Below are 10,836 nucleotides of genomic sequence, written 5' to 3' on the forward strand. Positions count from 1 at the left end.
CTCTCCAATAGCTACAAATGCCTAGAGTGCTCTGACAATGCCCCACCCACCCCAACATGTCCCCATGCGTGTTGCTACAGCAGTGAATGTGAGGAGTCAGCTATGCCAACTGGGGACTCCTGCACATTCGTGCAAAGGGAGTAGAACACATTAGATAATATGGACCATTAGCTCATCTTCAGGCTATGGGTGCTATTACACTTCAAGCTGAAAGATGCTCAGGAGGCAAACTTCAGATTTGGATTTTGCATACCCCAGAGTCCAGAGGTTTCAGAACCACAGTTTGGGTTTGGCTCAGTTCTTAACAGGATGGGGCTTGTGTGTACAGTCTGGATCTGGATCCAGACTTGGACTGAGAGGAGAGGATTGGATTCCCAGCAGGCCTAGTAGGTAGTTAAAATTTAGGTAAGAGGACTGGAGATTTTCTGGGGTAAAAGAAGCCCTTTTCGTGTGACTGAAAATCTGCCTTGAAAATCCCAGCCATACAGGAGATAGCTCCAGTCTCCTCCAGGATTTGCAAAATCTTCCTCATCTGTGCCACAGTTTGCTCTGAGTGCTTCACAAAAGGGAAAGCCCTCCCTGTGCTAGTGCACTGCCGTAATCCATGAGAAGCTACATGAAATGTGTGTGGAGCACACTGTGATTTCAGCTGAAGACTGCACATCACGCCTGATGTGCTGTGCGCACTGGAAAAATTGCCTACACTACAGTTTGTGGCGATCAGAAAAGAAAGGAGGTGCCACGTGAGGTCTGCGTTCCTGTGTTTGGAGCAGCCTTGTCAAAAGCCTTGGAACAACATTCACAGCAGAAGATAGCAATTACAAGGCAGTTTTTTTCAGGGCAATTTCTCTTTTCTTCTACATGAAGAAACTTACTGCATAGCATTTCAAAGGCTGTGCTTTTATTTGCACATGCTGGCCTCTTTCTGAATTTTCCCAGGCTCTGGGAATCACTCTGGGAAAATGAGAGCCCAGATTTCATTGTGCTGCTCTTGTTTTCTTGGGAGGGTGCTAAACTTCTTTCATGCTTTAAAAAATTACAGTGTGCATTCCCTCTGTTGGTTGTTCATTCATCCAGGTAATCTGTATCTGCACAGCCCTGCGCTAAACACGACATTATGGGTCAGAGCTTGTACTTGTGTAAGCTGGCGTTGCTCCACAACTGAGAGACAGAGATTTACAACCAGCCGAAGGTGTTGCCCATGACGAGCTGCATTACATTGTGAATAAACCTGATGCATTCTGATGTTTAACAAAACACACAGCACACAGGAGTGGAAGTCAGTGGTGGAAAGCAGAGGAGGAAGAGTGGGTTTTGCGAAGGGCTGTGGAGGAGGAGGAGAGTGAAGGTGTTTGGTGCATTGGCAGCAGGTGCCATTTTGCAGAACATTTCCTTTGAAATGTACCCTTTCCATTCAACGGAGTGTCTGCTGGCTCCTGTACTATGGGGCAGGGTGATAGCAGTCTGGCGTCGCTACATATTGGTCATTCCTGTATACAATTCTGTCATGGCCTCTCTGCTTTTTCTCCTTTTCAAGCTAACTAGCACCAATCTCTAGCTTCTCATCAGGTAAGGCCAGCCATACATAGGCTACACACAGTGCCATGCACCAGATCTTCAGTTAGTGGAGCTAAGTCTGTTTACACCAGTTAAGGATTTGGCCTGGTCTGCCTATAATGAATTTTACACACTTCTATGGATTCTGATTTAGTGAATGTAATGATCTTCTTACCGATTATTCCTCTGTTTACCATCTTCCCATCTCACTCCCATTTCTGTGTTTGAACCGCTGTCTTTTGTACTCCAGGTAAGCTGTCTGAGGCAGAGACATTGGGCCACACTCACTGGTTTGCTCTGGCAATGCAAAGCAGCCATAAAACCGAAGTGCAGAGCAGGTGGTGTGGATTGCTGCATCTGGCCCTTTGTGTTTTTAATGTGCTCCATATAATGACATGTACAGGGCCAGTCTCAGCATTTTGTAAGATGGCCTACGAAACATCCACATCCCTGAGCAAAGCAGTTAAGCTGATCTACCCCTCAGTGCAGACAGTGCTACGTTGGCAGAAGAATTCTTCTATTGACCTAGCTACCACCTCTCGGGGCGGTGGATTAACTACGGTGATGGAAGAACCCCTCCCATCGCTTTAGTGAGTGTCTACACTGAAGCAGTACAGTGGTGCAGCTGCACTGCTGTAGCCTTTCAGTCTCTTCTCAAACCCATCTCGGAGGTCACCTTGCTTCCAAACCATTGCTGACTTGCAGATCCACCTGTGGTTAAATAATTCATCTCAGACTTGTCAGTGGTTAATTCACTGCCAGTTCACCTGTGATTAGGCAATTTCTCACACTCTCTGGGGGTAGGGAGAATTAAACAATTCTCACAATAACATTCATACTTAGCATGTATTTAGCACTTTACCTTCCCCCCCAAAGCTCTGCACAAACAACCTGATGCAGACTCAAGAGTGATTGAACGATTCAGTGCAGAATTACCATGCAGTTACAGTGCAGATTGCCTCTCCCCCTCATCCTCTGCTCTAAGGACCCTCCTTCTATAGTACCTCATCATCCTCTCCCAAGCCCCTTATAGCAGTCCCCCGAATCATCACAGACTCACTAGTGAACACATTTGTTCACTGCCTCTTCTTTCCCCGTAACATCTACAACATTGTTTGTGTGGGGTACAGGGTTTACCTGGGAGTTAAAGTGAGTTAAACTACCCAGACAGGTATGCCAGTGTCCTTCAGTATTTTCTTTAAAAAAAAGTTATCTGGTCTGAAACTAACATTTCCTTGACAAAAGGAAGATTTTACAAGGCAAAGAGAGGAGCCCCAAAAGTTCTTATACATGAAACCCTGATTGCAAGCCAATGGAGCTCTAAGCCACAGTGCCATGCTACTGCATGAAAGGCAGTGTGATCCAGTGGAAAGGGCGCTGGACAGAGATGAAGGAGAATGGGCTTCTAGTTCTAACACTGCCTTTGGCCTGCTGAGGGACCCTTAACAACGCGCTTTCCCTGGCTGTTTCCCCTGTGAAATGGGGATAATGATACTGACTTCCTTTATGCAGTGTTTTGAGATCTGCGGATTGCGAGAGTTAGGTATTATTGTTACTTAAACCCACGAGTGGCGCCAGGGTTTTTGCCGCCCTAGGCAGCAGCGCTCCTCCTCTGAGCATTCGGCGGCAGGGGATCCTTCCACTCCGCGTCTTCAGGGCACTTCGGCGGCGGGTCCCGGAGCGAGTGAAGGACCCGCTGCTGAATTTCCGCCAAAGACCCGGAGCGGAAGGACCCCCCACCACCGAATTTCTGCTGAGGATGGCAAAATGCTGCCCGGCAAATCCTGCTGCCCTAGGCGACCGCCTAGGGTCGCCTAGTGGAAGCGTCAGCCCTGCTTAAACCACCATAAAATTCCAAACATGCATCTGCTTCAATTCTCCTGTTCTCTCAGTCTTGCTCTGCTCTGCTCTGCTCTTGCTGTACTCTCTAGCTTGCAATGCTGCAAGCTGAGGTGCGGAGAGCATCTCATTCATTATGTAAACCCATTGATGAAAACATTAAGTGCATTGTGCTGCTGAAACTTGCTGAGCTTGTTTGAATAAATGCCAGGGATTAACAGTGTGTAAATTCACCAGTGGTTCAACAACAATGACATTATGCACCCCAAACACTGATGGGATTTGTTCAGTGTTCAGGACATGGGCTCTGAGGTGGAAAAAAGGGATTGCTAGTAATTTTTTAAGCCTCTTTGGCTGCACTGAGGCAGACTGTTGACATTATATAAATTCTTTAGATTAAAAAAAATCTGACTTTGTGTGAGGAGAGCTGATATTTAGCTTTTCCAATGTACAGCTGATCTGTGAAGAGGTTTGAAAATAGACAGATAGCTGTACAATAAAAAGAACCCCATGCATTTAAAATAAGGAGGAAGTGGATCTAGGAGTGGAAATCTGTCTGATGCTAAGGGCCAGGAATCAAGCACAGGGCATGACTCTAACTGAAGTGATTTTCCAGCCTTTTCTCAGATCCTCAAAGGTATTTAGGCTTCTAACTTCCATTGATTTCATTAGAGAGACGAGAGGGGTGAGGTAATAGCTTTTATTGGACCAAACTTCTGTCTAATAAAAGATATTACCTCACGCCCCTGGTATCTCTAATATCCCAGGACCAACACAGCGACAATAACACTGCATACAACATTGAGTTCACTGCAAGTTAAGAGCCTAAATACCTTTGTGGCTCTGGGCCTCAGGCCTGCTCTACACCTAAAAATTAGACCAACCTGGCTACATTGCCCCTGTAGCTAGGTTGATGGAAGAATTATTCCATTGACCTAGCTACCGCCTCTCAGAGAGGTGGATTACCTACATCGACAGAAAAAACCCTTCCGGCGATGTAGGAAGCACCTACACTACAGTGCTACAGCAGCATTCTGTAGTTGTGACACTCTAGCCACTGTAGTGTAGACATGGCCTCAGTAACTTCCCAACCAATCTTCCCACAGTCCTACCTTTATGGAGTAAAATCAACTGTGAATAAGATTGTGTTACAAGTGGCCCCTTTCCTATGATATAAGAGCTGATAGTGCACCAAGCAGAACGGTGGAAGGCAATGAAGGAGATGCTTGACTTTGCTATCCCACAGGTCTCTAGTGATCTGCATCACTGTGCAGGAAGCCCAGGATCAATTTCCTCCAAGCCATCAGGGCTAGAGAGTGCAATAGAGGCAGAGGTCCGGATCCTCGAAGGTATTTAGCCAAGAGCCTCGGCTTGCTCTGTAGTGACCTCTGTGGCTGATGAAGTAGTGGGGTTGATAGAATCCAAAGAATCCCCCTTCCCATCTGAAAGGTTGGTGATTGCAAGGCAAAGCCTTGTAGGGAGGATTCAAGTGGGGAGGTGTGTGTGAATTCGTAGAGTGCAGTGGGGGACATGGAGCTCTCTCTTACAAAGAAATGGAAACCAATTTAATAAAAAATTGGACCTTAATATTATGCTCTTAAATCTATATTTAAGCATCTAAGTAAGTGGCCTGACTTTCAAAAGAGCTGAGCAGCCAGCAGCTCCCACTGACTTCTTTCCTTGGATGAGCCAAGGTTTCTATTTGCCTGCAACAAGTAACACTTGTTGGTCCTGTGAAAGTGATCAAAACACATGCCTCCAATCCCTTCCTCCCAGGGGTGCATTCATGCTTCCCCGCCCACCTTTATTCTTGTAAGTGTGATGCATGAATTCTGATAATATGCCCATGGAACAAGTGCTTTGTAGAGAGGCACTGGAATTCAACATTGAGTGGAAATTGTTACCTGTTATTGCCTTTCTTGGTATTTAAAGGAGGCAGGGAGATGAGTGTTGCTATTATTTATCTCTCATTACAGTGGCCACTTCAACTCTATGAGTGTCCCAGAACAGATATGGCGACAGGCCCGCTAGATCCACAGTGGCAGAAAGGCTCACAGACGTTCAGTCCAAGAATAAGAAGAACTGTGCCTGGATGTGAACAAAGACTCTGACTACACAGACAAAGTTAGAAGAGCACAAAACAAAGCTCATGTTTCAGAGACAGGACAGCTTGAGGCAAGAGGACAGGGAAACAATGCAGGAAACTCTTTCCCTAATGAGAGAGAAATATGAGGAGGACAAACACTTCCAGAGGGAAATTTTTAGCAAACATTTAAGGACTCTGAAAGAATGACAATAGTGTTTTTGCAACTGGCTCCTGCAGCTATGTCTGCCCCCTGCATAATATCACCATTTATGGCCTTGATTCACGACAGCATTTTAAGGGAACAGCGAACCGCGGCCACTGGAAGCTGGGAGCAATCATACTTGTGAACGCTCAGCTAAACAAAGCGTCTCACGGCCCAGCAGTGGCTTATCCTGAACAAGTCACGAATCAAGTTTGGGAACCCCTGAACTAGGGTAATTGCCAACAGTTAAAAGTTACCATGCAGCCCTTTCTAAGCAAGCCCCTTTATTATTAAGATGAAACCATTACAGAGAAAACACAATAAAAACAATAAAAGAACCTACACACTAATCCAAGAAGGACTCTGGTAGGTTTTAGTCCTTCAAACCCCACCAAGGGGATTTTCTGTGGTTACAAGTTCTTAATAGCTGTTAGCTCAGAACAAGCACCCCCAGGAATCTGTGACTCCTTCCGTTATACATAGGGCCCTACCAAATTCACAGTCCATTTTGCTCAATTTCATAGTCATAGGATTTTAAAAATCATCAATTTTATGGTTTCAGAGGTTTACATCTGAAATTTCATGGTGTTGTAACCGTGGGGGTCCAAACCCAAAAGATGGTGGGTGGGGGTTACAAGGCTATTGTAGTGGGATTGTCACCTTTACTTCTATGCTGCTGCTGGCAGGGGCACTGCCTTCAGAGCTGGGCAGGGAGCGGGCTTTGCCTCCCAGCCAGGCTCTCTCAGGAAAAAGCAGCTCTGTCCCGCTCCCCGCCCAGCTGCCAGGGAGAGCCACTCTCCCTCTTCACCCCTGGCAGGCCAATCTGGGGGGGGCACTTGACTCCAACATTACCCCTCTTCGCGTTGTCTTTGCTTCTCCTTGATGTTTCCCAGGAAATCCACTTCACATGTATTGTCCCAGAAGTTCAGGCTTGTCTGCCATATTGTTCAGTATAAACCTTTGATCATCCAGGCCCACAATAATACATCACCTTTGTATTTAATATAGTGGAGTCCAAGCATACTTAAACTTAATAAGGTTTTTCAGGGATATTGCAGGAAATTGCCATAGCTGTCTCACCTCTCCACTTCTGTTGCTGACAAGCTTGTCTCTCTCACCAACAGAAGTTGGTCCAATAAAAGATATTACCTCAACCACTTTGTCTCTCTAATATCCTGGGACCGACACAGCTACAACTCAACACAAACATCTCCCCACTAAAGAAGTAGGGGTAGCTAGGGGGAGTGACTGGCATTCTAGGGAAACCTACTGATTTATTTTCTGGACAGGTTTATTCCATGAATGGACTTTCATAATTTCACATTTCAACTATTCACATGATAAACATTGTTGCTAGCAAACCAGCCAACTTCCTTCAACAATCTGTACAGAGTCATTTCACCACCAGCCCATATACTTTCTCTCTTTAGCACCTATGGGGCTCTTGCCTACCCTTTCTTACCTTTGTCACCCTGAAACCTTTGGGTGCTTGAGACCTGGTCTTCCCACTCCCACATGGTTTCTAGGGAGTGTGTCTAGTGTCCCTTTGTCCCTGAAGGGGTTGGCTGCCCCAGCAATGGGTCGAGGTCCCTCCCAGAAATATTTCACACAACAGTTCTTTGGGCCAAAGAGAAAAATCTGTTAGGGCAGCCTTGCTGTGCAGTGGCTCACAACCATGTACTGCTTATAACAGTAGGTGAAAGAGGATGGGCAAGGGAGATTCCTCAAACCTCCCCCACAGCCAAATTCCTTTCTGTGCCCCACCCCTTTGGAGGCTGGGGTGGGGACTCCAGGGGCCTAACTTTAGCTTTTCTGGGGGGGCGAAGAAGGGGAGGAGTATCGATTCCTTACCCCACTGGGGTGGCCTTTTGTTCCCCACACACTGAGTCAAGGTGCGTGTCCTTCCTGTCTGTTGTCCTCCTCACTCACATGTATTTGTCTGTATACCTTGGGAAGGTAACTTGATTCCTTTCGGGTACTGGCAGGGGTGACATGACCTCCCTCCTCCCTGTCTGCTACTTCATTTGCTATTTGGCTAAGGCAGGCCATTGCAGCCATGGAGCTAACTGAGGGGAGTCTGATTGACCCCTTCTGCTTTTAAAGCCATAATATCATTCCGTACCGCAAAGAATATGGACTATCTGACAATATCTCTACAACCAGCCCCTGACCGTTCCTGAGGCTATATAGAAATCTGTGCTGTAGGTAGAGGGAAGGCTTTTACACCTGGAACTATAACAGGCTGCCTCACAGCCATTGCCTAACATTCCATGCCAACTCAAAACTGTCAGAAGGAAAACTGGAATCAGACTGAGATGCATTTTATTATCCTTTAGGATAATATGTCTATTGTCCTTTGTTGTCTGCATGTTAACTTGGTTGTTTTTTTTGTTTTTTTTTGCTATCGCAGCTGGCCTGAAACCATTCCTTGAAAAGGAAAGCTTTGTGTAATTTGCACAACTGTTCTTTCATTTCAAAAGTATAACCGTTCACTTCTCCATATACTCCTGCAACAAAACCCACATACCTACTAAAAAAGGTCTATACAAATACATAAAAATGATCTAGACCAGTGTTTCTCTACCATTCAAGTTGGCAACCTTTTGTTCAAAGTAAAATATTTTCATGACTCACTTGTCTTTACTATAAGAGTAAAAAAAAAGTCTCAATGCTAAGCCTCTATAATTTATTTGTGTGTGTGTTTTGAGAGGCTGACTACGAATGCTGCCTTTGAATGGTGAAGGTTTAAGAGAGGTGGGGAGTGTGAGATTTTATTGCTCTAGAATGTCATAAAGTTTGCAATGCCGTGTGACTCCCTCCCCATCCCGATTGCCTTTTGTGATTCCCTGGGGGTTGTCACTTACCAGCTGAAAAACAATGATCTAGAGCAGCGCTTCTCAAAGTGGTGGTCCGCGGACCGGTGCCGGTCCGCGAGCCATCGGCTGCCGGTCCGTGGTGAGTTTCCTCATAAGAGCATCGAATAGGATAATAATATGGCACCGGTCCCTGGCACATTGGGGAAAAAAATTGCCGGTCCCCCACATCAGATAGCTTGAGAAGCACTGATCGAGAGCATAATACGACCATCACCTCAAAATCACATGAAGGCACTTCCCAGTAGCAACAGCTGGTAATGACTGCCTGCTCAACAGAATGCCTTAAATACTTACTGTATTGTGTTTGAACTCAAGGTCCAGTATGGGATTTAAACCAATGATCTGGCCTAGAAGTGAGAAATCTACAAGGTAAGGCATATTGACAAACTAATGACAATTCAAAAAATCTGCCCCTTGCCCACTAGACAGCTGTTTTACTCAAGGATGTGCTGTATTCTTTGGCGAGCACAGTGAGGAAGTATGTTGGCCTTTGCTAAATGAGATATTTCTTGGTGGTTTTGCATGGTAATTTAGATTTTCAAAAATGTCAAAGTGAGCTAGCAGCACAAGACCCCCCCTGAAAGACCATTTGAATGAAAATCCTACTACTGCATCTCTTTGGGGGCATGATGTGTCAGTGTGTAACGAGAGGTATTCCCCAGTATACAGATGCTGCAAGAGAAGATTATTGGCTGCTTAAATCACCTGGTAAAATTGAAAATAAAACTAAATACATATAAACAAACTACTGATCTGAAAAATTATTAGTACAGTAATGGGTGAACCTGAAAAGGTTAATAAGCCCTACAAATTCTCCTTAACTAAGATATTTTAGTTTCTTTTCAGGCTACCTTTTCCCCATCACCAAAACAAGGTGCTCCTGCCCTACAGCCACTTGCTCACATGGTTTACCCATATTCATGACCCCCTTCCTAGCAAAAGCAGCCCAACTGATGGCTTTTCTTTCTCTCCTACTCAGCTGCCCTTCCCTTCCCTAGATCATCTCTGGACGCCTGTGAAAGGGGTCCAGAGTGTCCTGTGGCCCTTGTCACTGTGGTTGTGTATTCAGCCATGAACCCTCAACTCAGACTAGCCCCCAGGTACGTTTTGGGAAATACTGTGAAGTATGGGATCATTGCAGTGACAATAGTGGTACAAGGGAGCAACGGTAGCCATGTCAGCAAGTCTGTCATCAGAAGTAGGGATTGGGAGGGAGGAAAAGTCAGCTAGGTTGTGGGAGAGGAGGAGGAAGTGTTGGGGATGCAGCTGTAACATTTAGAACAGTCCGGCCTTCTGGGATGGTAAAGGCAAATGTGTGAAGTGACACACACTTTACGGTAACTTCTTACTAGGGTAACCCTTCTGCCAGGTGAAACTTGGCAGCAACAAGGGTTGGGTTCATTATCTAGGGGTTCCTCTTAACAATATGACACAGAACTGGCTAAAGCCTCCACCCAGTAATCTGGGAAACCATAACACTACCCCAGGTGTATCTAAGAGGCAATACTTTCCTACTACTAAGCACTGAGTCTGTGTATAACAAAAGATAGCTTTTATTAAAAGGGAAAGGGAAACACACATAAATTTGGGAAAACATCACAACCACATTCAAAAGCATGTAATCATAGGCAAACCTGACCCACAGTGTGTCGGGCAGTGTCCTTTGCCTGTTTCCCACCTTGCAGTGGGAAAGTCTGGAGAACAAATGTCCCTTTATCACATCACTCTCCGCACCCTCCACTGCACCTTGACTCACAGTTGGCTGTCCTTGATTAGAGAAGACCCAGAGTTCAGAAGTGCATGCACCGGGATTCACCTCCCACCCAAGAAAGGAGGGGAGACGTTGAGCAATATCTGTGTGGTTGCTGTGCACCTCTGCAACTCGCTGTTTGCCACTAACTCTGCTGCTTTTCCTTGCTGCCACTGGTCACATGCTACTGCTGTTGGACTCTCACTGCCACTTCTGCAATGCCAAGTTCTGAGGTTTCACTTCTTAATCCAAGTCTTTAGTGATGTCAGCTCTTACTGATTTCACTGGGTAGCAGGAAACCTCACTGCCAGTACTTCCTCTGCATTGTCTTTCATTTAACCACTGTCCCTACACCAGGTCTAAGGCATAGCCCCTAGATCTGCTTATCAGTGACCCAGCTCTGGTCATCACTGAACAGAAAAAATGTCTCTCAATTGAGTCAAATAAGCTCTGTCCTTAAACGCTGGGCAGGGGAAGGTCAAATGGTGCCTAGGATTCTTTCAGCAGAGTCCACACCACCAAGTAG

This window comes from Chrysemys picta, chromosome 1, assembly GCF_011386835.1.
Source record: "Chrysemys picta bellii isolate R12L10 chromosome 1, ASM1138683v2, whole genome shotgun sequence".
In the NCBI taxonomy this organism is placed as follows: domain Eukaryota; kingdom Metazoa; phylum Chordata; order Testudines; family Emydidae; genus Chrysemys; species Chrysemys picta.